Source organism: Aedes aegypti, chromosome 1 (assembly GCF_002204515.2).
Source record: "Aedes aegypti strain LVP_AGWG chromosome 1, AaegL5.0 Primary Assembly, whole genome shotgun sequence".
Classification (NCBI taxonomy): domain Eukaryota; kingdom Metazoa; phylum Arthropoda; class Insecta; order Diptera; family Culicidae; genus Aedes; species Aedes aegypti.
Genome location: NC_035107.1, coordinates 271,826,194 through 271,852,887, shown reverse-complemented (window position 1 = coordinate 271,852,887; position 26,694 = coordinate 271,826,194). Strand labels below are relative to the sequence as shown.

Here is a 26,694-nt window from a genome sequence, read left to right as displayed (position 1 = left end):
CTTTTTCAGATTTAAGTCTCTCTCTTAACGCACGACGCTTCCGAGACATCGATTCTTGGTTTTCAAAAACGATATTACGTATTTCCAACTCGAAATCAAGTTCATCTTCATTAAGATGATCTACCCGAATGTCGAAAAACAAAGTCGGGAGATTCTCCTCTATGAGCTCGCAGTTCGTAGCCATTTCAAATTCAGTTTTAAATTCAATTTTCAATTCAAGAATCCTTAACCTAATCTATTCAGCTACTATTTACAGCTTACAACTAGTCTACTTCTAATTAATTCAGCAAAATTCAATAGTAATTCATAAAGCGAAAAATAGTGATCGAATAGTATAATGTAATGATATTGAAGTAACCGAAGCAATTCAACAGATTTCACAGTCTCCGGTGGGATGACTTCAACCGGTAAGAGCACAGCAAAAGGATCAAACAAACCTTAACCGTTTTCCAAATAGTCCTCTGCATTGACGTCACTAAGAAGTCCCCACGACACATCAACGAAACAACTTTTCGTGAGTCTCCCCAAGCAAGTGAAAAATATTCGGCACTACGTGACGAATATTTTTTTTTTAATTTATTTACGTGGATCGCCAATTGCGAGAATCGACTAGCTCAGAATTTTAATATTCTAACTCAGGGTCGGCTCAACTTGCTCTGAAGGCTCACGAGAGGAACGAAGAGATGTAGACTGGACAAAGAAGAGATGACGCAATTGCATGCACACTTTCTGTTCATGGAGAATTGAAAAGGACGTAGGATACATTTTACCAGTTTATTTTTTTTAAATCCATTTTGAAGTTAGGGTTAATATGAGGGTTAGTAAACGTTGCGGCCGTTTGGTGATGGTGGGGCCCATCGTTGACATGCGACGTACAAAACATACCTGGGTCCCATTTTGGAACAGGTGGTTGGTGCTGGCGGGATCTGCTTGGAAGCGACTAACTCCGGTGGCTTAAAGATGTTCTGGGTGGGTTCTGGCGACTTGAAGAAGTAGCGGGGCTTTCAGCTGGCTCGACCACGTGGCTTGGCGGGGTTCTGGGTGGCTTCCGACGACTGGCCAAAGTGGTGGGGCTTTCAGCTGGCTCGACCACGTGGCTTGGCGGGGTTCTGGATAGGTTCTGACGGCTTTCCGAAGTTGCGGGGCTTTTAGCTTGCCCGGCCAGATGGCTTGGCGGGGTTCTGGGTAGGTTCCGACGACGTGAAGTGGTTGCGGGGCTTTCAGGCGGTCCGATCAGGTGGCTTGGCGGGGTTTCTGGTGGGTTCCAACGACTTGACGATGTTGCGGAGCTATTAGCTGGCCCAGCCTGGTACTCCGTTGGTGAAATGACCGACCAGTGCTTCCGGCCGTATTCTGCGCACGAGCCGGGGCTACTGTCTGACCCTTCGAACTTCTTATATAAACCGGATCGGTTGTTGCGGCGTGGACAACGGCGGGGTGGAAAACTTCTCACCAGTATTTGTGGCGACCCTTCGAACCACGTGTGCAAAGCACTTTGCTGATCGGAATACCACTTGAATTTTCGGCGTTTCCTAGGGGTTTCTCACAGTCGGTCTGGTATACGAACGAACTGCTCACTACGATAGACTCTACCCAACTAACTCCCGATTCTCTTTTTTTAGTCCTCCAGCTCTTTCCCATTTTCCATCTCCTTCTCTCTTCGCCTCGATTCCCGGATACAGTGGTCCCAGCGTGAAATTCGCTCGGTGGGTGCAGCTCAGTGGGTAGCGTTAGTGGCTTTACATGGTTAAGGCGAGAATACCCAAATAATTGAAAAATTATTTGGATATTCTCACCCTTCGGCTACTGCATGCGAAGTCTCACAAAGAACGTTCTTATATATTTTAGTTTTAGTATATTTTAGTTATATGAGACATACAAATGCGTCAACTTTACATTTCCAATTCTCTTTTGTTTTTTTGTTATCTCAAACGGTAACAAACTGCATATTTGTAACATTCGACAAAAGTAGGCATTGGGTAAATGGAACATTTAGTGTGCACTTCACGACAGTATGGGAGGAAACTAAAATATATAAAAATTACCAGGAACTCAAAAGTGCTCATTTGAAGTTGATATTTTGTACAACTGATATCACTACTAGGTTGAAAATAGTCAGAAAATAGTTCTGATAGAAATTTTATTGCTATTACATTACGAGCCTCATTTAAAATTTCAGTGTGACTGTTATGCGGTTATAATTACCAATGTGACAAAACAACTTGGTATTTTTCTCGAATTTTCTAGAACATTTTTTTTTAGATATCAGTAAGTTGATCGAAAGTATTTATTATTTGATGACTCTCCATGGTATTAACTCCAATTTGTCAAAAATGTCGAATGTTACTGTTATGCAGTTATTGGCAGTCTATATTGACTCTATATTCGCATAGAGGGAGTCTTTCAATGCTATCCGAAGTTTTGGAAAATATCTCACGTCTCGCATAAATGGACCAATGCACGAGTTCACTAATTGGACGCTTGAGCGGTGCCGAATTCACTAGTTTCCATGGTAACATAAATAACACGGCACCGCTAAAACGTCAAATAGTGAACTCGTGCATCGGTCCATAATAATAATAATTAATTTCGCAACATCACATGTTCATCTTCCCAAGTAATCATGAACCCTAAATCAGCATCATATATGCATACATGCATTTTTCACTCATTCATTCATGTACCTTGTGCATCAGCTGTTTGGCCGCGTACGCGCAAATTTTCTGACTGCGTACGCGAAAGCACAAAAAATCGCCCCGAAAATAACTGACGTTTCTCACGTGATCTAATAGGCCTTCCCATGCGACAGTACCGTGTATGCATTTGTTTACATCTGTCAAAGAGCGGTGTATACATGCGACCAAGATTTCTTGAAGGGAGGTTCAGCAATCTAAGCAGTCGATGGGTGCGAGATGAAATCAGCTACAGGGGAGGTGGAAGTGACAGCTGGCGAACTGGCTAGCATGTATCATTTCTATGGGATTGTTAGGGATTGCTTACCACAAAAAACCAATCTTACCGGTAATTTGAAAATTTTCTCCCGCATTTCTGGGTAACGCCTACCTTATTCGTGTTTTTCAGAGGATGTAAAATGCAAGTGATTTATTGATTAAAGTGAGGAAAAGTTACTAGGATGCTATTTTTTCCATGACACGGTAAATTAAAAAGACGAACGAAAAGAAATGGAGTATGGCCGTGAAAAACGTTTGGAGGTGCGTCTTAAGTAAGCATCATCAAACCAAAACAAACTCGCCAGTTGTTATTTGGTATTTCAAAATGGCGAATTCAACATTCTGACACATTGAACTACCTCCTTTCTAGATGGCACGGGACTGTCATTTCCGAAGCAGGACTGTCAACCAGCTTCCGCATCAGCTGATTTGAAACGTCTTGTTAAAAGGCCTATATTGGCATTAGTGGCGCAGAGGAGCCCGATTATTTATTTGCATTATAATGGCACCTTATTTCGCCTTTTCGGGCATTATAATGACATTATAAGCGTATATAAAGCTATCAGGCATCAAAGCGCATAGAATGCTGTTATAATGCCGCACTATCGTGCTTACTGATTACTTTGAATCTATACCCGAAGGAGCAAAGGAGCAGAACTTCAACGATTACGCATTACTGTTTGCTGTTTCGAGACAGAATTTGCTACAGAGAAGTACTCTGAACAGTTTCAAATTTCATTTTTTTTGCGTGTTGTTGAGATTTCCATGTTAATTTATTCATGTATTCACCTCGTGTACCAGATGTTTGGCTGTGTACACGAAAGCACAAAAAAATAACCCTGAAAATCAGGTGAAAGCAACTGACGTTTCACACGTCGTCTGCTATTTCGCCCTTTTTGGCATTATAATGACATTATACGTGTATATAATGCTAATAGATATCAAATGACTACACTATATGCGCATAGAAAGCTGACTCGTTTCGTCTCGCAGAATAAACATGTATATAAGGATATCACACGTATATTAAACGAAGGCCTCTGAAAGTATATCCTCAGAAATTGTTGTTTTTTCTCATTCAGTTTTTCAAGAAAATTCTCCGAGTTTTGTTGCAAAGGAACTTTAATTGAAATCGCAATGGAAGGTTTTAGAAGATATTCTTAGAATAACTCATAAACGAATGTTCTTGGGAGAAATTCTGGAATCATTTCAGCAGATGGTCGATTTTTTTTGCCATCCTCAGATAAGTTCCTGGAGAGATCTGTAACAATGAGACACTTACTGTTAATATTCAACATATATTTCTCTAGAAATGCTTGAAGAAGAGCTTCAGTAATTCTTCCTTTCTTTCTTACTGCGATTTTTCTTAGGATTGCTTCTGGAATACATTCAAAGTATACTCCAGAGATCATTGCATAAACCCTCAAGGGTATTTGTTCAATAATAATTGTTTTAGTTTCTTTAGATTCCATGAAATCTTTTAGTTGCCCAAAGCTGATGTCAGTAATTTCCTTGGGGATCGTTCCGATATATTCCCCTGGGATATACTCAAGTCTTCTTTCAGATATTTATTCGATACTTCATCCACTTATTCCTCTAGTTGTTACTTTACAAGATATTTTCATGAATTCTGCTATTAAGAACTAAAATGGTTTATTCCAAAGATTTTGTAGAAATACGTTCTATGATTTTCCCAAGAAGTTCTACAAGAAGAAGTTCCTATGCCGGATTTTACATGAATTCTTCATGCTATTTCCACAATACTTCTTTCAAAAATTCCTTTACGGATTCTCTTAGTTATTGCTTCAGTAATTCCGTCAAGGAAGCCTTCATGAATTTCTCCAGCATTTCTCAATTTACTCGTATAGAGTTTGTTCGTAGCCTCCTATAACAATTTTTCCATTGATTCTTCAACAAGAAATGAGTTGGATCCAGGAAAAACGAGGTTTCTCTATAAAAATTCATCATAACATCAATTCATCTTACTCACAGTACTGAAAACAACAGGTCAGTCCTAAAACTAGCAGCCGATTTCCAAGCCTCCAAACTTGATTATTTTTCATGAAAAAACTGCCAGTGTGTAAAGAGTAATTTTTGAAGAATTCTTCCAATGATTCATGAAAAAAAAATGCTTGGCGATTCCCTGGAAAAATTCCTTGATAAATTCTTATAGTATTTTCTTTTTGAAATTTTTATGGGTATCTCTGATAGAAGTCCTTCATCTCTGGAATAAAATCTGAAGATATCTTTGAAGGAAATTCTGGTTGAAATCTAGAAGAAATCCTAAATAACTATTGTTCTCTGGAAAAAACACTGGAGGAATGGAGAAATTTATGGGGCAATCCCTGGAAGAATTTTTGAATTCATAAATCACATACGAATTTCTGGAATAATTTCTGAGGGAATTCCTTAACGAATCGCTGAATTAGTTTTTGTACATATCTTCCAGAGAAATTATTGGTGAAGGTAAAATTCACTGAAATTCAGAAGAATTTCGTTGAACACTCCCTTTGAAAATGTCTGGAGGAATTCCTTGTGGAAATTTTAAAGGCATCCTTAAAGAAATGTGTGGTTGAATTCTAAAAGAAGTCCTGAACGAAAATCTTGGATTTCCTACAATAAAAAGCGCCGATAAATTGACCGAATTTATAAAATATAGTGTTTTGTGAAGGTATTGAAAATTTCCTTCAATAATATCTAAAAAAATCTTACTTTTTATGGAAATTTTTCGAAATGTTGTATAATTATAACAAAATGAAATATAAAAAGGCATCCTCTATCTTTCTAGATCCAAGAAAGATAGTAGAGATTTCTGAACCGCTCCACTACACTATCGTGACCGACATCGACGACGTTAAGCCTCGTTAATGATTAACAACTTTTCCGGGAACTTTCCTTTCCCTCCTCAGGAAGGTAGGCTACGCGGTGCCACTAAAAATAACATGTCTAGATAACACACACACGATGGATATCTTAGGATCCACCGCCGCCAAGACCAAAGACTAAAGCGTTCACCGGAGCAAGACCAAGAAAGCCGGCTAAAATGGTTTCAGTTTTTCCCACTATATTTAGGTTCGGGTGAGGCAGGCACCTGTGAATAGCTTTTCAATCAAGCGGTTGGATGAATAATTTATCAATTTTCGGTGGTTTTGTTTGTTATCATCGTTTCCCAGAAGGTGGCGGTGGGCTCTTCTGAGCAGGAGGGGGGCCACAGTTTTCCCGAATAATAACTGTGATAACTGTGAGTGCGGAACGACGATGCCCATCATGTGACGGCAATGGTTGGAGGGGAGCGTACGCTTATTGTTGGGGCACCCCAGGGAAAGATCATATCTGGCCGAAATTGGGAAAATCGCAAAGTGATTTTTTCTGTCTCCGGGAACAGGGAATGGATATGTGGGTATGTGATACAAGTGTCATCCATCATCATAAATTAGATTAGGAAATTGAATGAGGCGTATATTTCTGATGCCAGGAAGACGGTTCCATTTGGCGTTTTTGTTTTGTGTTACATACACTTATCTGCTAAGGATGAAATTCTCGGTGATTTCAACAACAGAAGTGTCAAAATGTTCGAAAAATTAAGAATTTTATTATTAATTTGAAGTAAAATCGAAGAAATTCTAAAAATGTTCACGACAAATTCCTAAGATGCCATTAATTTTAAATTCGTTGAAGTACAGAGAATAATTTGAATGATATTTTAAATCTAAAAAACCATAACTCGTTATTGAGCAATCATCAAAAATATCATAACCAGTTACAGTAACTAAACGTTGTTAGTTTTAGTAGAGTTTTGAAAAAGGCTTATTCAATTCACCTTTTAATCATTCCCAATCATTTTCTAATAATTTTTGACTCACTCTACCTCAACCCGCTATGTATTCATTTTTGATGTACAGTCGAAGCTTGTTATAACGACATCTCAAAGGACCGTCGTTATAGAGAAAAGTCGATATAGAGAACATTTATAACATTAAAATATTTTTCAAGGGACCGAAAAAAAAAGCTTTTGTCACTATAAAAGTTATAGCGTTAGTCGTTATAGCGAGCTTCGTTTGTATTTTTTTTTCGATTTACTCCCGATTTACCCATGAGATTCACTCTCAACTTATTTTCATCTAACTCTTGGTCGATCAAAACGATTTTAAACTGGATTGCTCATTCGAGCAGATTCAATAGGCTCGCACTCAAATGTTGACATTGAGACAAATGTTAACAATGAGCTCTACCACCAGAGCCGTATCATTTGAGATCTGCATCTCAAATCTTACCCTTGCATTTCTCATGCACAATTACTCAATCACGCTCCTGCCATCAAAAATGATCCAATCATAAGACTCGTTGGAAACGCGGCAAAATCTAATGTCACTGTTTTATTTAAAAGCTGTGACCACAGTGACGTAAAGTAGCGAACATGTCTGCTGAACCGAAATGCTCGCTAGCATCATAGTGCTGATTTACTCACGAGTAAACGAAGCTGAAGTGATTCGTGAATGTGATCGGAGCTGTTCAGCGTCAATTGTGCTTTTGGGGAAAAAAGCTATTTCTCCTCTGCGATTTCCGATTCTCAAGGGTTTTTGACTACGAAATAATAGTTTACTGTCGATTTGATGGATACACAATTGATTTAACTGTCAAAACCATAATAATTCACACCTTGTTCGGTTACTCACGAGTGAATGTTCGCGAACTTTTTGCTTTTTATTTTGTATGTTCTCCCAAGCAGACGGGTGCGAACTTACTCACAGCTAGTCTGTCATACTTGTTTTGCGCTGGTTTACACTCGCGAGGTACTTCATGAAGCAAATATTTCCACCACTGATGAGACGTAGTAATCAGCTTTTAGTCATTGAGTTTTGTGATCGTGAACATATTTTGAGCATGAGATATGAGATTTCGAGATATTCTCATTGAGTATTTTTCCTAATTTCTGATTTGATTTGTTTTTGATATATGACAAAGTTCTTCTGAAGAGATTTCTGAAAAGATTCGCAATGCTTCATTTTGGACATTTTTAGCGGACTACTCACGGAAAGTTGTGGTCATCAACGGAAGCTTTGTTATATAGGAAGCCGGTTTCTATTGTTGGTGTTTTAGATTGACTTCGGCAGATTTTTTTTAAGTTACTGAATTCATATTTGGCCCCAATAGGCGGCCCTTCTTATTGCGAAGTTTTACATAATTCGACCCAGCAAAACTACTGAATCATGGAAGTGCTCAGTGTTGAAAAAATCTCAATTTCCTTTATCTCATGCTTAAAATTTTTCACGCTTGAGTTGTAGCTCACTCTACTCAACAGCCAAAACATCGTGCATGAGTTAGCTTCTCCGCTTGACTCATTGGCTTGATAATACAGGTTTGACACGCAAATGACTTATTCTCTGTTTTTTATTCTAGAAATACAACAAACCTTTCTGATGTAAACAAGAACATTAGGTTTTGGGCAGTTTTCCGATGAGATTTTTATTTGAATCATTTTTGTTGGCATGAGCGTGACCGAGTGATTTTGCATCAAAATCATATGCGTGAGTTTTGTGAAGCAGATCTCAACCTGAAATGAGTTTACACCCGTGGGAGAACCCAATGATTGAAATTTTATTGCGAGTCTAACAACACTGGAAGTGCCAAGTAGTTTTTACATTACTTGTTGTATTTGTGGAATGAATTTTGAAGAATTCCTGGTAAAATTTTTGGTGCATTGTTGAAAAAATGTTGGAATAACATGACGAAATTCTTGGCGTTCCACCAAAGATATAATATCTTAAAAGGTAAAACACTTGAGTCTAGCAAGAATCCAACCTGCAATTCGAATCTTTCACTTTCATCTTTCAAGAGATGTGTATAAAAATCGACATCTACAGAGTTCAGCTAAATATCTTAGAAAGAATCCTTCAACAATTTCTCTATAAACCAGATAAGCGTCATGCTATGAATTGAACATTCTGTTTCGAAGGGTCTTTTTACGGCCACTTTCTTACGACCGAAAAAAAAAATCATCAAAATGGTCATGATGTTTAGCAAAATTATTCAGCAGATAATGGGCTAACATGCGGTGGGCATTGAGATGCGGAATTCTGCCAACAGGCAGCGTTTTTCTTTCCACCAGGCGGGATTTCTGATATCTCAGGATCCTGACCACTTAGAAAGACGACGTCTTCGGCAAAGTTTTTTAGTAGCTTAAGATCTATCTCATAGCTCATGGACTATGAGCCATGAGATTCAAAATTTGCCACCAGATGGTGCTTGTGTGCGTGAAACTTTGATTTTTTAAATTTCTCAGGATTCTGACCATCACCATTGTTCGAGCTAGTTGATTTAAAATTTTGCCAGCAGTCAGCGCTAGTGTTCATAAAACTTTAGTTTTGCAAATATTTCAGGATCCTGACTACTTATAATGATGACAAACTTTTCAAGGCTATTATTGTTCGAGCCATGCAATTCAAATTTTTTGCCACCAGGCGGCACTAGTGAGTATGAAACTTCTGTTTTGGGGATATCTCAGGATCCTGACCACTTAGAAAAGTTTTTCAGTAGCTCAAGGTTTGACATTTATTTGACGGCAAAAATTTTGTTTTGAAGGTTTCTCTGCATCCTATTCACTTAGAAATATTGCGTCTTCGGCATTAGCTCAAAGACAATCTCTATTTAAAGCAAAGACTCGAAATATAACCAGCAGGTGGCGCTTATGAGCATGTAATTTTTATTTCGCTGATATCTCAGGATCCTGACTATGTCAAAAAGTGACGTCTTTGGTTGAGTTCATTATTTTAGCCAGTTAATTTGATAAACAAAAATTTCATGCTCACTGATGCCGCCCGGTGGTGAAGCTTTGAAAATGGTTAGTCCTGGTCCTGGTCGGCTCGGAAAATGATAGTCCTTGACTTACTGAACAACTTTGCCGAACACGCCATCTTTCTACGGGGTCAGGTTCCTGAGATATTCGCAAAACAAAAGTTTCATGCACACTAGCGCTGCCTGCTGGCAAAATTTTAAATCAACTAGCTCGAACAATGATAGCCCTTGACTAAGTTAACTGTTACCGACGCCGCCTTTCTAAATGGTCAGGATGCTGAGATATTTACAAAATCAAAGTTTCATGTACACAAGCGGTAATCTTGAACCTCATGGCTCAAATAATAAAAGTCCTTGAGCTAATGAAAAACTTTGCCGAAAACGCCGTCTTTCTAAATAATCAGGCTACTGATGACTGCAAAACAAAAATTCGCTGTCTGATGCCAAAGTCTCGAATCTTTTGGATCAACTAATGATAATCCTTGATAATAATAATGATCTCGGTTTAAAATATGAGAATATTTCAAATAACTTATTCATAAATTATGTTAGTTAAGTTGAAGACTTAAATGTTTATAAACGTATCATGCCAAAAAGCATCCTGCATAGTAAAAGGGTTCCTTAGCCTTCCTTAGCCGAGTGGTTAGAATCCGCGGCTACAACTAGTAAAAAAAACTACTGATTGAACTTAAACACTTCACTTCACTCATGCAAAAGAAAAAAATAAAATACTGAAAATCACTAGTGAGGCAAATACCTTTAAACTCCAATATGTTTCTTATCTTAACAGATAGGTCTATTTCGTCTGCGACTCACAGACTTCCTCAATTTATTTTTATGTTCTACATAGTAAGTTTATTGGCTATCAATCGTTTTAACGAAGAGATTTTAGAGATTAGTTCCAGATTAATTATTATGCATATATACATTCCCAAGATATTTCAAATATCTCTCAAACCATCCATTGATTCTGTAGGTGCACAGCACCATGATTGTTGTTAGAGTAGCAGATAGATGAACTATGTGCTAATTATGATGCTATCCCAGGAATCTAATTTATCGGAAGTACCTTGCACCACAATTCCAAATGCGACACAGTACTTATTTTGTGGCTATAATAGAATCCTAGATGTCTTACCAATTTGCATAATCCAAATGGAAGCATGTATAATAAATGTCTAGGGTACGATTGCCCTCAGGTCACCCACTTCATTCAAATTACACTTTCATTACCATGTAAAGCGCCTCGAACCATAATAACGAGCTTCGTTTACCACCCAACTCATCGGGTGATGGGATTCTGTATTAGCACAATCCAAAAGCTCACTAAACCACCCCCTATCCAGTAGTTCCCTGCTTGTTGTTGCGGTCGTCATCATCGTCGTTACTGATTCGGGTCAAGGCCACTATCGGATAGTTCTCTCCTGACGGAAAGTATCCTTTTTCCACCTTCTAGGGAACACAAACTATTACACTGCTCTCACGACGCCCGCCCCCGTCACAGTAGGTCATACCCGAACGGATTCTGGGTGTAAATTGTTTCCACTCTTCTCACTAACACTGATTGCGACATGCATATTGCACTCACTTCAATTAGTACAAGCTATGGCAGGGATCCGAACCCGTATTATTGCGAAGGTTGTGGCAACAAGCTCGATTAACTATTAACATTTTCAATCACTTTTGAAAGCGCGGTTCCACCCGCAGTCCACCATTCATTCATTGGAGCAATGAACACACATTGAACAATAAACCTCAGTTATTCACAGTTTGTTCATTGACGCTGTTCAAAGCTCGTTCTGCCACACTCATCCCTCAGTTTTTCTTTCTTCTTTCGTATCTGATTGTTGCACCCAAGTGTGTTTACTGATGCAGACCTCTTTTTTATGAGCACTTCCGTTTTTAACGTTCGAACATTCGACTCATTTCACAATTTTCCCCGCAGTTGATGGGATGCATTCACAGCTAGGGTGCGGCTTGTTTTTCGAATGTTCTAAGAACAACAAGTTCTGGTGCTCTTCTGTTCTCGGATCATATGAGAAAAACATTAAAATTTGAGCCAAATATTTTAAGATTTATAGATGGCGCAAGCAACTTGAAGGTGAATTTTCAAGCTACAAAATATGACCTTCAGTGAAATTTATATTACTTTCTGAGTTTTCAACCAATTTCCAATCTTTTAGCACCATACTCTTTATGTTTAAATTTCTGATGAACAACGTTTGTATAATACCTACCAATATTGTCTAAAACTATGAAGTTTAATGCTTCCGCTTGTCATAATTACGAGTTCTGGTTTTATCCTTCACTTGAGGTTGCTCTTTTTAGATGATTTAAACTCAGAAGAACACGAAAAATAAGCCGCACCCTAATCTTACACACGTTTGTTCACCGATCACCAACACTCGCACTATTGTTGCACCGATTTCCGCTGTTCCGTGATTGGAAAATGGGTGGCTTCTCGCCTGTTCGGAAGTGACACACCTCTTCGGGCCCGACCACGCGGAATGGACTTCATGCACACACATATCTATAGATTCTTTCGCTCTCTTACACCCAATTCCGATCCACATCCGCTAGATTAATTGGAAAACTGTGTTGCTGTGCGAATGCCGTTTCGCTTCCTTTCACACAGTTTGTGTTCACTGGGGCACGTTTGTTCTTGCTTCTTTTTTGTCCGACCGAATAGAAATCAATGAGATCAAACAATCCGCCAGGGGGAAAAGGTGCAAAGTAACGTAAGCAATGTTCGATTGATCTACTTATTGACGATTCGAATCTTCAAGCATTTGAAATATCATTTCATCTTGACATTTTTAGCACAGGAGGGAAAAAAATGTGCATGGAGTGAGAGTAATGGCGCTTAAACCTAGACTTTCGAGTCTGGTCACTAAGGGGGAATACCTTTATTCGATCTCTGGATTCCGTTGGCAAAATTTTCGACCAGCTAATTCGGACAGGCGTTATCCCAGGCTCTTCAGCTCAAGTTGCAAATTGAAGAAGCAAAGTATGCGGCCAATCGTGGTCAGTATTTCTGAATTGACAAAGAAAGAAGATTGTTGCGTTTTGCAGTAAGTCGTTTAAAATAGCAAATTTTTTCTCAAACATCTTGAGAAGAGACACATTTCTTTTTATTGTGACTACAAAATTGAATGTTTGTTTAAGGTCGTCTTGAAAATTCACCAATGGGGCAATCAATCATTTGCAAAATTAAAAATGAAAAAAAAATGGATCATTTGATTTTTCCCCCAATCAAAGTAATCATAACAAATAGCTAAATAACAAAATCTGGCAATCGTTGCAAAGGTCTTTCCCATAATTAGTTAACTACAACAAAAGAAATCTAAATTATATGAAAGCTTAGAAAAAGGGTTAATCTCACGCCCTTTGTTCATGCAGCAGGTGACAACAATGAGGCCTTTGTACCAAACATTAACGAATGTTTGCCCTTTACTGGCATATACCAGATTTGCTGGAAATTTAGAAACTTGTGTAATCAGATGACTGTTTGTTTGACAAATTGAGACACACACTCTCACTTGTAATCGGGAGATACAAACGCGAGCGTGTTGGGGGTTTGGCATCTAAGTCCGAAAGAGACGTGGATTTGCGAAAAGAGACTAGTTAATAGTTAGTACTCGGATTCAGTTTGCCTTTCTATTCCGCAGGATCATAAGGTGTTCTGTAGCTTAGTTGGTTAAAGCGCCGGTCTAGCGTACACGAAGTCTTGAGTTCGAGTCTCACTAGATCGCGTATTTTTTCGCAAATGCATGTCTCAATTTGTCAAACCCACTGTGTCTTCTGATTAAAAGTTCCCAAAAGTACCAAACATTGTCGCATGGGTTCTAAATGCATGATTTATGGAAGTTGGTCTTAGGATATGGGCCTCTTTCTGTGAAGGAAGATATAAAAAATGTATATGTGCAAATTGCGCAAAGGAATTGTAAATGAGACTGGTGCAAATGAGCGACAGCCTTCATCGGACCTGTAAATATGTATGTAGAATCTTTAATATTTTTTATCACTTTTAGTTTTTAAGACAAGTTTTTTTTCTAACATTTGATAACTATTAATTTTCTAACATAACTTTTATTGTTTCTAACATTTAATTAATATTACAGTCACTGAAAGCTATTTGAAAACTAGAAGCAAACTCCAAAGGTTCAAAATTATTCGGTAATTATCGCCTGGATGGAGCATGTGGTGGAATTGCTATAATCATTCGTAGAAGTATAAACATACACTTTTTTCGTCATTTGAATCCATAGTTTTGAAGCTTTAAGTGTTGATAAACTACTTGACAAATATACTTTTATAGCTACCTATTACACTGGATTGCAAGTTCATTTGCTTCAAACTGTAATCTTCACGTTAAGATTTCTGTGAAAACGGAACTCGATATTGACAAATTTCTCGAAACTTTAACAAATTCCATTTTTGCTAATTAGGATATTTATCGCAAATGCAAATGTTTTTTTTTTTTTCTAAAAAGACCATATTTCTTTATGTGACCGAAACCGAGTTGAAGCGTTTTAAACAAACATAAAAATTGCAATCAATCAACAAAAAATGTGTCAAATTAACTAAATAGATGCAAGTTAACGAGAAACATTGGCAATTTTTCTGCCGGGTTACTGGAGTTTGTACTTCACAATCTATTAACAAAAAGACGATTTTTACAATAGCTTAAAAAATAACGTTGATTAACAATATTACTATTAGTAATTTGCTTACAATTTCTTGACGAGAATCTCGCGTGGTACATATATTCTGTGTATGAGTGACGTGAATCTTTCGTCTTCTCTTGCTTTAACCCGTATAGGCCTGCGTGGAAGCAAAAATTCTAAAACCCTTACCGCTCAGCGAATTCTTAATGGATTCAAATGATTTTTGATCAGTATACTGGCACACATTTCTAGTTTCTTGAAATGGACAGAGGAACGCGGAAATATTCCTGTGGTCGGAGTTATTCCGGTGGAACACTGGGTCAGGTCGGGTGAGAAGGGTACTGTGTGTTTGTGCCCCTGGAGGTAGGCAAATTTCATGTCACAGATAATATTCTGAATTGGCTATAATGTGGCCACTATATGACGAAATTTTAAGAAAATTGCATCAGTGTGAACCTTTTGCATTTGATTAATCTTACAAACGACCATTTTCGGGTCCCGGGACGCCTCAAACTTACGATAAAGTGGCCAATTTGTATCTGAAATCTGTGCCAAGCTTACGGAAACGCATTTCAATTCACAATTATGATTGATTTCTACTTTTAGAGAATTGAAACGGTTTAGTATCCAATAAATCTATAGCCGGTTGTTCAGGACATTACGTCCGAATGGCCACATTCGGTATATTTTAAACGATGCAAAACTCGTCATTTATTATGTTGAATATTAGATCTTAATGATTTATGCAAATTAAAATGATTGTTATTGCAAATAAATAAAGGTAACTTGGCATGTCCCAAAAAATAGCCCAAAAAAAAAAGAAAAAGATCCACATCTACCTTACTTCACCACTTCACACTATTCCACATTTCAATTTTCTTATTCCATCATGAATTTTAAGTGATCTAAAAAAGGCCACATCTAAAGATAGTGAAAAAATAGGCCACAACTACACAGTAGAAAAAAAAATTGTACCAAAACGTCATTTTAACTGCACATCAGTTACGTCGCAAATATGATGTACAATTACATCATATAAACGCAAAAACCAGTCAATAACTGCTGAAAATCGAGGTCTATTAATCGATAGAACCGGTTTTATAATTTGACTATAAAGATGTAAAAGTCTGTCTGGAACTCGAACTCTGGTCTAGCGAGTGAGAGTTGCGTCCTCTCGGTCATCTTACCACACGTCAGTGAGTTAAACTTGATACAAGTTTTGTTTTGCTACTCAAAATGGGTTTCTTGACATTGTCGTAGATCGAATCCGATTAGGTTTTGAGCGAAATATTGTTGTAAAATGGGTGTAGAAGAATTCAATTAAGTCTGAGTCTTGATAGATAGCTAAACATTACGTCGGCCGTTATTTTATTATGTTTTTGTTGTGAATAAGGCCTCAGCACATGTTCGAGTGAACAAAGGCGTCAACTCACTAGCCTAATCAGCGTCAGCTGGCGTTTATGGGCATCAATTAGAAGGGCTCAAAAGCTTTCGATGATATAAAAGTCTCATTGCCTTAAAGAAAAAAAAAAACATTGCGTCCTTCGTTTTTCATTTTTGAATTTCTAGAGCCACTTACCCTCATTTTTAACGCTTTTACAAGTACTGTCACACTTTCGTATACACCCCACCCTCTCCCAAATGATGGATGTCAAAAATACTCAAAAGAAGGATGCGAAACTCGTTTTTAATAAGATTTTCGGCTAGAATGATAGTAATGAATTCTCATTGCTGTAAATAAATTTGTTCAGCGGCTCTCTGGATGATGAAATATACAATACTTTATTTCATAATATAAATTTGATTTATTGGGTAACAAAACAAGATTACGTTTTTCTCTTTGTTTACTTTTTGGAGATATGGCCTTTTCAATTGTTTGTCTTGAAATATGAAAACCACTGGTGATTTTACATCCTCATCACGAAACTTCTTGGTAAAGGTACCTATAACTTTCTTGGTTAATATATTAGAAAAATGTTTTCATTTTTGACATATCTTTCAGGAAAATGAAAAATGCTCAGGTTTCATCAATAGAGTCCTAAGGCCCTTCCCCATTTTAGTACCAAACGCTTAAGTTTGAGCCAGAAACACATGTTTACTCAGTTTTTTCAATGCTTTTTGTTGGTTTACGGTCAAAAAACATTGTTTTCTGATTTTTGAGATTTTGTCACACCCCTTGATTTAAACTTAAATGTTTGGGTGTATTTTGTTTTCTGTGTCCCATCCTAAATGTCAAATAGAAACATCTCCAGTGTTAAAAAGATGATCCCCTGTGGCGTATTTGTCGACTAAGTAAATGTCAAACATGATCAAAAGTGTCAAGGTTCAAATTTAGACCTATGTTTTTAATTTAATTTTAAATGTTATATAATCGATGTTTGAACTGGAAAAATTTCTAAAGTGATTGCAAGAACATGCTCTTTCGTCTTGTTAAATAAAAACAAGATTTTATTAAAAAAATTAGGACTCTATTTTAAAACCGGAAACAAATTAATCCGAAGCTTCTAGCTGTCGTACAATCAGCTTGTTTCCCACAAACAGTAAACTTTTTGAAAAAGTTCTTGGCGAAGTCACTCCCAACGAATCTCTTTGTCTATATTATTACACGTATACGGAGCGGTTTGTACGTGATTTCTCCGTTCTATGGCTTGATTGTGAAAACAATTTTAAAATTCATGATGTACCGCAATCAGTAAGGAAAATAGTAAACATGTTTATCATTTTCCGCATTTTTTCATGTACTGGCTGATTTTACGATATGAGTCTAGACTTTAAAAATCAACCATCTGTATGAATTAGGATAACGATAATATCAGCTGTTTCAAAAGTCAAGGATGAGAAGAGCCAAAACATAATGAAAGCAAATTACAACGTTATGATCAATTACGCAACACATTAATCAACTCCCATTTCTTTACTCACATCAGTCTCATCGTCATCTACAAAATTTGCTTCATGTTATACTAGCCAACCGACGATGTTCCAACCCGCAGAAAAACAATTTGATCCCCCACCTCTTGACCCCGAAAAATAAATGAACGAATCTCAACATTGAGGCATCAAATTTCATGAAACCAAACAAATTTCCCATACCCAAACATACCCAACGACCAATGCCACCATCGTTTTTCATTATCGAATTTGAGTCTTCTCCCCCAGTTTCTTCGACCTGAGATGGGATCTATTCGTCTATTCCGTCAGTGGCAGTGGTATGGGAACTACGTTTCAATTTCGTCGAAAGCGATAACAATTATTAATATTGAACTTTCAGTCGAAAAATTTCAGACATTTCAATATTTGAATCGACCTGAATTCGCTTTAGATGAGTTCCTCCAAATGTAAATTGAGAAAGTTTATCTCGAGCACAACTTGAGTGATAAGCATCCTATTTCCTATGTTTGTTACGGTCATGTCAGCCGGAAACAACAAAAACCACATCCTCTTACGGATGAGCGATGCTCTCAAACGATGCTAAATTCCTTTGGATCGAATCATGGCCAGTCTCGATGAGGGAAAACTTTTCTTTGCTATGAAAAACTGTTGTCGGTCACCGCCTACAGCAGCAGAGAACAATACACAACACCCCCAAAAGCTTACCGGACTGGGTGTAGTCTTTCCTCCAGAGGACGACAAAAGTCATGCTTCATTCGATGCTCTCCTATGTGTCTCGAATCCGATAACCCAATTCCGAGAGACTTCTATTCGACAGCATTCCTACATGATTACATTTCACTCGACAGGGCCGCAGTCAGTGCATTCCTTTTTTATGCAAACAATCAGTCGCCCCTTATTTATTCCAGGACAAAAGATTGAGAGTTTAAACGTTAAAAAGTCAGAAGACAAAAAAACGCAAGCCTAAGGTCGAAAATGATTTGCTTGGATACGAAACTACTTCTTAAAAAAATTACGACCTTTTGTCCCTTCTGTTTTCTATTTCCGTTCATTTGTGCCTCAATCTTTCTGTTCTATCGTTCATTATTGGCGATCAAAAGTGAGGTTAGGTTGCGAAAGTTTTTCAAATTGAAATGAATATTTACGGTTTCCTGAGCCTTAAGTTGCAAAAATTTTGTCAGTTGTGATGATTGTGGTGATTTTTCTTACAAAGTTATCACTACAAATTTTGATTAAGATGCACTAATCCCTATTCTAGAAGAGCGCCATCTACGCATTTTAGCTTTGCGTTAGATCACCAATACCACAGATTCCTAGAAACACTTCAGAGAGAAATCATAGCTTGAAAAAAAAAATTCAAAAGTCTCCCGAAGCTATCTAGAAAATGTTCAATCAAGTATTATTAGCGGAAGAATTTGCTTAGAAATGTTCCCAATAATCCCTGTCATTTTTTGAAAAATCATCGTAACATTGTTTAAAATTGTTTTTGAAGCATTTTACGAAATTAGTTTAAGGGGTAATTCGATGAAGGATTCCTGTATTTTAGAATTTCTTTTGTAGTCTTGTATAAATAGCTGAAGCAGTCTCTGAAAGTTCATCATTGGCTTCTTCTTATGCTTGGAATAACAATATAGTCTTTGACAAACCCTACTATTCAGATTCATGTTCTTAAAGAACACTTAAATGATGTTCTTGATGACACACATGTTCTTAAAGAACATCGTTATTAAGAGGAAAATAACCATCATCGTTTTACAAATTTTCAAAACCAGTTTTTTTTGCTAAAAATTGAAACAATGCTTATAAAAATCTATCATTGCATTAAACTTGCTATCTATAGGACAGTGATAGATTTTCAGGAGGATTTCCTTAAATATGAACGAAAAAACTGGTTTTTCATTTTTGATGATTGCTGATGATTGAATGATGGATTCTTGAGCCTTAAATGAGTGTTTTATTTTCAAAAGTTCATAGGGTCGGTGTTCCCTTAGTGGACAGTCCCATATAGTCGCACTAGTGACTTTTCACGGCCGTTTTGCTATAAATCTTTTCAAAACATTTTTTGACATGAAGGTCAGGCTTTATTTATCTAAGTACCATTGATTAACATCTTGATTTTGCTCAAAAAATGATCGAAAAAAATATTTTTGCTTAAAATTTCAGCTCCCTTGCGCCTATAGTAAACCTATTGTTCCTATAGTAGCACTACTGAGAGAAACTATTTTTTATTATACGAAATAATTGATGAATTAATAACTTTTTTTACATCAAACGAAAGCTTAAGATCCACACTTTGTAGGAAAAATATAAAAGTTTTGTAAAAATACGGTTTTGATAAGTATTTTGCCGACGCCGTGATGCTAGTGCTACTATAGGAACAGAAATTAAAAATAGTGCTACTATAGGCACATGTATTCCTATAGTGGCACACGCGATAATAAATATAAGCATTTGAGTTTTCGTAGGTTTTATATTTTTCCCACAAAACCAAGATAAAAAGCTATCAGATGATGTAAAAATAATGACGCTAGCATTATTTTTCGATTTTATACGAATTTTTGTTCTTAGGTATGCGGCTATTGGTACATCGATCCTATTTCTTGATCTCGAAAAGTCAAGAAAATTTCTTGAACATAAAGATTATGGGCTGCAACGCGAAAGTAACCTTGAAGGTTTTTTTTAGGATTTTTATAAAAACTAATTGGGATGATTAATCCGTCGGTGACTTTCGAAAGCGTTTCAGACATCACACCGAAATTCATGAATTTTGTTGAGTTTTTTAACATAAAATAGGAGGGAAAGGTACCCTGTGAACCCTGTGAAAGGAGTGTCGGCCCTGGTTCGAACCACCCCCATCTATTGAGCTTCTCACCGTCAACAGCGCTCCGATTTCGCAGAAGGTAGTTAATGTCTTTTCGCCAACTCTAACGTTGTTGGGTTGTACTCCGGCGGAGAAATTTCCGCGTAGGCGACTGTGCGTCGTCTAGACTGATGAAATTGCCATTCGTTCTTCGCGTTTGCTTGCCCCACTTGCCGGCTTCGGTTCCTTCTTCTGCGAATCACCGAAGTCGCTGGAAATGCCTAACATCGTTCTTGTACGGAGAACAGAGCTGGTAGCAGATCTCTTCATAGAAATCTGGTTTCCATTTTTAATGGAAGGTCTCTATAGTCTCTTTTTCAACCAAGTAAATTAAACTAAGTTTCCAAAAGTAATTATTTTTCTTCTCCTTCTCCTCGAACTTTTATTTTTTCCAAGCATTAATCTGCAAAATTTTCCAAAAATGCTATTCCAGGATTTGCTTTTTAAGATTTTTCAATTAGTCCAGTTTTACCCAGAAAAATTCCCATGAGTTAATTACAGAGTTTTTTTTAACAAATACGTTAAGGTTTCTTCCAGGACCCATCTCCTTAGATTCCTAAATCGGCCGATTTTCCCAGTTATTCCTGAAGCCATTTTCGTATGAATGGGGTACTTCGTGAATTCATTTACAGTTTATCTCAGGAATTGCTCCAAAACTAAGTCTTCTAATAACTCTTCCAGAAATCCCTCCATAAATTCGACTATCATTAAGTTCCACCAGAAGTTTACCTGGCAATTTTTCCAATATATCATCCACAATCACTCCCTCAGTTCTTCCAAACACTTCTTGAGTAAGTTTTCAAGTAAAATCTCCATGGATTCTTCAATTTAATTTTCACACACTAAATTACCATAGGAAGCTCTCAATTAATTACTGTGGAAGTGCTCATAAGAATACTCTGCTGAGAAGTAGGGTTTGTCCCAGTGGAGGTTCTGTTCAATGTTTTTTTGTGGAATAACTCCAGAAAATCCTGCACGATTTTATTCAAGAATTCAATTGAATAATTTTTTTATGAACTATCTTAGCAATTCATCTAGAAAAAACTCCAATATTTTCTTAGAAGTTAGTACGTTTTCCAGAGCAAGTGTTCATCAGTGCAGAACTTCTACAGAAGTTTTATCAGAGATAGCTATAAGATTTGCTGCGATACTTTCCATGTTTTATCAGGGATTTCTTCCAAAATGTCTTAAAAATGTTTTTGACAATTCCTTGCAGATACTCTCAGAAGAAATCATAGGAGGAACCTCTTGAGTAATTCCTGAGGGTATCCTTAGAGAAATTTTCATTTAAAAAAATGAAAGACAACTATTCAGGGAATCCTAAGAAACCAAAGGAGGCATATGTGACCGAAAAATAACCCAGGACCAAAGCCGGTCCAATTATCGAATTAAGTTGACATTCGTAGTTAAACCAATTAGCTGACGAAAAATAAAATTAGGGTCATTTTTATATTTTAGATTTTTAGTCGCTATGACCCAACGACCAATGTTGACAGACTCGCACTCAAATCTCAATCGATTAACTCTCCCGTGCGAACAAACTCAATAGAGATTTGCTTCGAAAATCTCATGCTTGAGTTTTTCGTGCAAAATCACTCACTCACACTCAAGCTGTCAAAAATGATTCAGTCATAAAGCCATTCAAAAACTCGCGAAAACCGAATGTTGTTGTTTACGTTAGAAACAAGACTAACAGCTTTGTGTTAGTTTACTGTTAACGAGACAATGAATCAAACAGATGAGTTAACTAATCCATGATTTTTTGACTGCTGAGTTGCGTGATTGACAACTCACGCATGAAAAATTTCAATCGTGAGTTATGAGAATTTGAGTTTCTTACAGCACCTGAATAACTCCGGAACATTAAAATTTTCCAATTGTATTCAAACGACTATACTCTGCTAATACTTATACGATTCTATTAGAGATAAAACGAAGAAAATCCGTCGAAAAAATGACAAGCCTTTTGAACTTTTTCCTTTTTCTAAGCTCTCGATTCCTGTTTGAATTATTTTTGTTTTCTTGGTTCCTCTGTGGTCTCTTTTTGGTTATTGATCGATTACTTTTTGGTCTGTTTTTTGTTCCTGTTCAGTTCCTTTCGATCTCTTAGATCTCTAAAGTTCCTATTTTAAAGGCACCCAGTCGCTACCAACCCTGATAGAAACTCGTGCCGTAGTATCCAATCAACCGAATAAAATGAAAGTGGAATAGAATCCACGCATCCTTGCTGAGGTAGGTCCAAGGATCCACCATCCCATTCTCATCATCGGAGGCATAATTCCGTTACACTGTCGAGGAAACTTTATCTTAATCCAATTATACTCCAAACCCAGCAGCATATAGTGACTGCCGTTGACGTCGACGACGACGACGACATCCGGTGAAGACAAATTATCGCCGTCAGCTGTCTGCGTTGCCGTTAGCGCAAAAAACTCACTTCCTTCCGTTGTCGTGTGCCGTATCGCGAAAAGGATCCCGATCTGGAATATTCCCAAGCTTCCAGCTTCACCTGGCCCCCTTCTACACGTTCCATATGGGTCAGATTTAACAGTTTTCGAAAATGAGAACACGAACGAAAAAGTTGACCCCGAAAAGAGCCACGCTGCCGCGCCCTTTCCCATTCTTGACCCGAAACCTGTGCAAAACTGCAAACCGCACCAGACAAACGTGTAATCCACGGAAAAGGGCAATCCGGAAGGGGTCGATGTGGGTGTGGACCACCACCCAGTTGATTCAGTTCTAGTTCTTCACACCTCACGACGCACCCCAATTAAGTAAAATTACACACCTTGATTTTTCTTTGAACCGAACACGTTCCGATCAACGGTTCCACTTGAGAGTTCGGGAAAAAAACACCACCCCACTTCGACCTGATCAGTTTAATTAACTTCACTGACGCCAAAGACAGAGACCCAGATGACCCGAAATGGTACCGCACGTGGTTTCGAAATGCACATCCGAACGCGACAAGGTTACAGCTGGAACTGAATTGCTACCGAATTGGAGTATCGGAACACTCCGCGGACTAGAAGGCTCTCTGAGATTTGCCGACCAAAGCTCGGAGCGAGCGGATGGAATCATTACCAGTTTCCCCCATTTCTTTATGGTGCCGAACGCCCGCCACTTGCTTGCTATGTTACCCAGATTGGTGCGGATATTGCTGTAACATCTCCGCACCTTGAATGCTGCGGTGATTCTCCGTTCATTGTTTGGGTCTCCTCTTCGGTTGGATAGATTCGGGAGAACGAGTTCATTTACTGATTCACTCTCTGCAAGTAGACTTCGGCGCCGAAGATCAAAAACATAATTGAATGTAAATTTCATCAATAATCTCAGGACAATTTCCTCAACTAGTAAGTTGCCAAATGGCTCAAAATATCGTAGATCAACCGAGAAGGATTCTCGTAGAAATATTTGAAGGAATTATTACAGCAATTTTTGAAGGATTTGAAGAAAAATAACAAAAATATTGAAGAAACTTATGTAGTAGACTGGCCCATCTCAGTATGGGAGAAAAATATAGTTGTATAATTCCATGGGGCTTATTCCTTGGGGTAAGACCAAGACTTCCTGAAAATTTCAGCTCATTTGGTCGTTCCATGAGCCGGCGCAATTGAAATGAATTTAATATGGGATTTTCAGCTCAAACATATGGGGAGCTATTTGGTTCAGGAAAATTGTTGATCGTGTTCAATTGGACAATAGCGAACAATATTGTAGAAGGTTGTATTATGATTAGAATTGAGAAGGTTGGTGTTTTAACTATCTGGAGTAGATCATGCAATACTGCTTTTTATTGCTGTTTGCGTTTGAAGTGCAAATCTGGTCTAACTGGGCTTCAAATGCGGATAAACAAACTAATCAAAGGATACTAAGCAATCATGATCCATATCATCGCCAACCTAGCAAAGAAAAGTAATTTTTGACTTCGCCTTCCTTGTTAAAAATCTTACCGCGTTTGGTGTTCCCGCATTTGATATTTGCATTTCAAATGCACACAGCTATATTTCTTCACCATAGCTTGATAGTAGTCACTAAGCGCATCATAGCCACCTATGACACTGGGCGAGCTGCTGCCCAAGGCGCATGCATATAAGTGATTGCACGGGAGTGCTGAACTTCAACAACTGGAAGGGTAATGAATATTAGATTAGATCCAGATCAACCTTCTACAATGTTGTTCATTAGGGTATCAACTAGTGTATTTGTCATTCTGGGCTCAATTGAACGCAATCAACTAGTAAACGGAACGAAACAGTGACATATGATCAATTCTCAATATATTTGAGACGAATATCCCATACAAACTTCAAATTGAATGCGCCAGATGGTGGAGTAACCAATTGAGTTGAAATTTTGAGAGAGCTTTTTTCTTACCCTAAGGCTCATATCTAGGAGGTTCCCCGTTGAGTTTTATAACTTTTCTGTTTAAGAGCCAGTCTATTATGCAGGATTCTAGGAGGAATTTGTGGAAGTTTTCGTGTAGGAATGTTCCTTGAAATTTCCGATGGAGCCCTTGAAGGAATATAAGAACTACCTGGAAAATTCTAGCAGTTTGATATGGAGAAATCTGCTCAAGAATCCCTGGAAGAACCTCTGAACCTAAAGAAGAACCTAAAATTACAGAATGAATCACTGGAAGGAACCTCTTGAAGAAATCCTTGAAGAAATACCCTCGGTAATGTAAACAAACATGGTACTAAAGAATTTCTGTTTTTTTTTACGATTGCTAAAAAAACCCTTAGGTACATGTAATAGCTCTACATTTGAATACACTATTTATTATAATCATTTGAGGATTCGCTTGCACATAAAAACTTTGATATAGCCTAGTTGAATCTGATAAAATTTAGCAGGGATACCGTTTTACATCAAATTACGAGCAACTTCAAATTACGGACACTTTACATTTCACATGAAATGTTTCAAAGTTTTCCGGTCAAAAGTTCCCACTCTGGAGGTTCGTTTTAACACTTAAAGTTCGGAATCAAAAAGGTTAAGCGGAGCCCCGGGATCAAACACATCTAAATCGATTTTTAGCTATATCTCAGCAATGGCTCAATTGATTTTCGAAATTCTTTTACTTATCTCATGTCCATATCCTGTTCCTAGGTGTGTTCAAATTTTCTAGGGTAATGAAACCAGTACATTTTTTTGTTAACTGAAACTGTATGAGAATCATGTAAAATTCTCATACAGTTATCTATCAGTTACAGTTATCTATTAGTTATCATCAGTTATCTAGCCAGCACAGACCCTACTTTTGTGTTTTGTTGGAACTTACCTAGTACCGATTCTGTTTTAGCACGGGGGATGCGTACCGTGCAAAAAAAAAACTAACATCATTGTTTCAAGCAAAAATAGGTTTGGTTTTGGCGAAAAAAATGTACGCAGATTTTTGCACGGCCGTGTAAAAAAAAATCCGTGCAAAAACAGAATCGGGTGTAATGAACTGCCGTTATACGCATAATTGTCCCATGTTACTTATTGTGCATTTTGACTTTTTGTCATCAAATAGTTTATTTTTACGTATAGTTTTAGAAAACACCCACCAAAAATTAACTTTGTTCGGAAACTCAATGAAAAGCAAGCCAAGTCATTTTGTCCCATTGTTGAATTTCCACGCATAACTGTCCCACTACTGTATTTCTACGCATAACTGTCACACTATACAATTCGCTGCGTTGAACTCTTGCAAAATATTCAGTAGGCAGTTTTGAATTAGCTGGTGTTTGGGAAAATCGTTTTGAACATCTTTTTATGTTGGCTTTACATCCCATGTGGAACACAACCCGTTTTATATGTTTGAACTATCGGGATGCATTCATCATTCATGCGAGCCTGACGTCAAATTGAAATTTTCAATATCAAAATATTATTTCCCATCCGTTTTTCAATGAATTTCAGTTGAATTTTCAGGGTCAATCTCAAAATTCTTCTAGTTTTTGGAACCGCGGTCATCGATTAGAAATTTATCTTTATTTTGGATTCATCACGGGAAGTACTGAAATAATCCCACTTGAGGAATCAGTAACCACTTTAATTTCGAGCTTGCGACAAACCAACTTCATGATTAAAAATAGTTTGACTGACATTGGATGACATGGTCACAAGCTGGGTTGTTCCGAATATTGGTTCACTGGTGGAAGTGGCCATTATATTGGCGAATCTGAAACCTGGCTTGCGACATATCAATGTCAAAGGTGGATCAAATCAAGTCTTAAGGGGGTTCAGATGTATTTGAATGACTTGACCACATGTCGGATTGTTCCGAATTCCCGGTTCCCTGGGGGAAATGGCCACTAAACTGTCGGTTCTGAAACCTAACTGGCAAGGCTAAAGAAGTGTAACTCAAAGGTTCTTAGATGACTTGATAACATGCCAGGTTGTTTTGGATACCCTGTTCCCCAGAGAAAGTGACATATAACAAAAAAAAAGTGACATGGCGGTTCTGAGACTTGCGACATATCAAACATGATGAATTTGCAAATCAAGTCAAAAGAAGAATAGTTCAAGAGGTTTTAGATGA

The 26,694-nt window shown here is 37.6% G+C and overlaps 2 protein-coding genes across 9 annotated transcripts in view; one reads left to right on the top strand and one right to left on the bottom strand.

Annotated features, from left to right (window-relative positions):
* LOC5576398 (uncharacterized oxidoreductase dhs-27) overlaps positions 1–23,166 on the bottom strand; it is a 37,010-nt gene extending 13,844 nt beyond the window's left edge. Inside the window, exon 1 of the mRNA XM_001662568.2 lies at positions 22,954–23,166. The gene's annotated coding sequence lies outside the window, so the exon portion shown is untranslated. The remainder of the gene's footprint in view (positions 1–22,953) is intronic.
* Positions 1–26,694, top strand: part of LOC5576397 (E3 ubiquitin-protein ligase RNF19B) — a 224,454-nt gene that overhangs the window by 169,318 nt on the left and 28,442 nt on the right. The window lies entirely within an intron of this gene.